We start from the raw sequence: 3,367 nt of genomic DNA on the forward strand, positions 1-3,367 counted from the left end.
CTCCATTGGTCTTTTCTCTAATTCCTTCACTGGGGACCCTGCACTCAGTTCGATGGATGGCTGTTGTGTTTTGCTGAGGCAAGTAGGAGGACACGAAAAGTTTGGAGAGAGTATAAATAGGACTCAACAGACAGTGATGGAGCCTGCTTGCTTATAATGCTCCATTGATCTTTCCTCTTCATTCATCACTTCATTGGTAGAGGAAAGGCAGAGAGATTTTCATGGTGGACCAGCAGGTTCTGATTACTCCTCTGACACGTGCCCATTTCGCAGACTGTTTTTGCTAGATGTTGAATTTACTGATGATATGTGTTTGGTATCCTGACACTACTAAACTGGCCTGCTGGTATCCTGACAAACGGAGATTGAAATCACCCCAAAGAACAGGTCTACATCTCTTTTTCCTACTTACCATTGTTTTTCCCTACTTTTGGACAGTGGGATAAAAGGAACAGTCAATGCATTTGAGAATCCTTATTAAACCTAGGTTTTAGTCTATGATGATCCTAACCTGAACCTGAATTCCTGTTGAAAAACCATAATTATGGAAAAAAAGAAATCTTAGGTTTTAAAAAATCAAAGCCTACAATATTTCCTAGCAAGAGTCAAGACTTGATCATAAATCTTAAAGAGAACATATTTGAAATAAAATAACACTGACAAGATCAAATGATTTCCCATGAGAGGAGTAGAATGGGTCTTAAAATAAAGTGATGAGTCACAATACATGAGAAAAAAATTCTATGAAGAAGATGACGTGCTTAAGACAATCTCTAAGGGATTTCATTAATATTACATTTTCACCTGATGATCAAACAGGTATGGCTTCTTCCAAAATGTGTAATTTAAGAACAATCAAGGTTTTTCATTTGGATTACAATTTTCCCCTCTATTAGCTTTAAAATTTCAAGATATTGAAATATTATTTGAAAATAATTACTATTTGTAAGTTTAGGGTGACATTATTTAGTAAATAGATTCCTCCAGAGTGAATGTGTCCTTGTTTCCACCTATGAGTAAACAATATGTATTTCTTCAACTTTTATTAGTAAATGAACCTTACTGAAAACACTCATTTTCTTAGCCACCATTTCTAGGAAGCAGTTTTCACCATACGAAGGTCACATTTCCTCCATTAACTAGATGTTATTAATTTTATGAATTTATCTTTATGACAATATATTTGTGACAGCTGCCTCAAGATTAATATATGAAATAATTCAGTTGGCAGAGGAAACATTGGAAACCCTAACTGAGAATGCATGGAATAGAAAATCTGAGAATGGGAAAAGCCTGCCCTATACAAAGATGGGTGTTATGTAAAGGTTCTGTGGAGGATCATGTGACTGGTTGCACACTTGATTTTCTGAGTTTGTTTTTCCATCTCAGTTGAGTAAACAATTTCATTCTTGAGAGTGGTTTTTCCTTCTTCAAAAAATTTTGTTTTTAATTTTCTTTATGTAGATGTATGTGTGTGTATGTATGCATATGTGTGTGTGTGTGTGTGTGTGTGTGTATGTGTGTGTGTATCTCATGAGTACAGGTGCTACAAAGTCCAGAGAAATATAAGGATTCCTAGGTGAAGAGTTGTAGGGGTTAGGATATGTCAACTTGAGTATTGATATTTCTAATAATGTGTTCCCAAGATAACCATTTGTCTTTGGTTACAACACTTGAAATTAAGGGTTCTCTTGAGTCAGAACTGGGACCCTTTGGTTTTCTTTCTCCTTTTATATATATCTTTCTTTTCCTTTCCTTTCCTTTCCTTTCCTTTCCTTCTTTCTTCTTTCTCTTTCTTTCTCTCTTTCTTTCTCTCTTTCTTTCTTTCTTTCTTCCTTTCTTCCACTCTCTCTTCCTTTTTTCTCTGAGATACAGGGGAAAATTATAAAAATTATGCATTTCCTAACATTCATGTTTCCTTGACAGTTTCTCTGATGTCCATGACTCATTTAAAAGACATGATTTCCTCTCTGTCTCCAGTCTACCAAAAAGGCAGGGATTTTCATCTTGCCTCAGTTCTTTTCTCTCCAACGCTAACAACATAATATTAATGTTCCTTATGATCCCACTTTTAAATTTATTTATTAACAAGATTAAAAATTAATCAAAACAATAAAAGAAAATAAAAGAAAGAAGAAAGAAGAAAAAGGAAAAAAAACACAATTCCTAAATGACATCACAAAGTTGCAATTATTGTCACAAAAGATTAAAGATGCTTCAAGTCACATATTAGTTTTATTTATGGTGACTGAAAAGGCTCCAAAGATTTTAGTTGAGCTGAAAATGAAGAACAGGTTTTTATTTGCAGAGCCTACTTGTAGAGCTTAATGATGTATACAAAATGTACATGAAATTACGTTTTATTATAAAGTTGTAAAATATTTGATTCAGGGTTCCTTCATGCAGAAATATAATCTCAAGGTTTACTACAAACTCATTTTGCTAAAAATGACCACAGATACTTGTCACCCTAATCTATCACCTCAATTAACCACCTGTGCCATCTCTTTGAAGTTATTTTTATTTAACCTTTGGTGACTATAAAGGTTTTACATATATATGAATACTGCTAAAAATACTGATCAGCAAGTCCTCTTACTGTTACAATGTTAAAATGGCACTAGTATAAGAATTTATTTCCATAAAACATTCAGAATATTTAACCTTATAAATCATTCTTTTTTATGAATCATATTGTCAACTATCCCATGCATTGTATATTGCATCCCCATAAATATAAATATACAAAGAGAATTTGGTATTTAGGGACAGGAGGAATGACTCACAGTGTCAAGCATAGCTTGATTTTAAATGAATAAAATGCACTGTTGTTTTATGTCACTCTCTACTATGTTAACTTGTTTGATGTCCATTTCTAAGCATCTGACTTACTTTGTAAGTATTAAATTACTTGCCTGGGGATTAGAATTTAAATTATGTGCAACTCATCAAGTCAACTCTCCAGTTTGCAAATTAATGGAAGCTTCCCATGGTGTTTCCCAAAAAAACATGACAAGATTGCCTTGTGATTATTCCTAATTGATCCATACTTAGTCCTTTCATTCTTTTATTGAAAATATGAGCCTAAGTAGAGTACCAGAGCATCACTGACTATGAATATAGATCATCTCACTAATTACCAAAGTGCGTGAATTACTCATAGATGACTTCTACTTTTCCAGAGTGCCATGAAAACAATATGTTCAGAACAAAGGTAAAACACAAAAATCCTTACCTTTCATAGTAGCTAAGGATAATAAAATGAAAGGGTTTATTAATAAACCCAATGAGTTACTGTAATATCATTAGAACCATAGGTCCATTGGATCTTGTTTTCCTCATAACTTCTATAGGAACTACACTCTAA

At 33.4% G+C, this 3,367-nt stretch overlaps 1 non-coding gene across 1 annotated transcript; it reads left to right on the plus strand.

Annotated features, from left to right (window-relative positions):
- The first annotated feature begins 492 nt into the window (after positions 1–492).
- LOC116086693 lies at positions 493–558 on the plus strand. Its single transcript, XR_004117064.1, has one exon. It is a non-coding gene; the product is annotated as a small nucleolar RNA SNORD50 (small nucleolar RNA).
- The last annotated feature ends 2,809 nt before the right edge of the window (positions 559–3,367 follow it).

Source organism: Mastomys coucha, unplaced genomic scaffold (genome assembly GCF_008632895.1).
Source record: "Mastomys coucha isolate ucsf_1 unplaced genomic scaffold, UCSF_Mcou_1 pScaffold12, whole genome shotgun sequence".
NCBI lineage: Eukaryota > Metazoa > Chordata > Mammalia > Rodentia > Muridae > Mastomys > Mastomys coucha.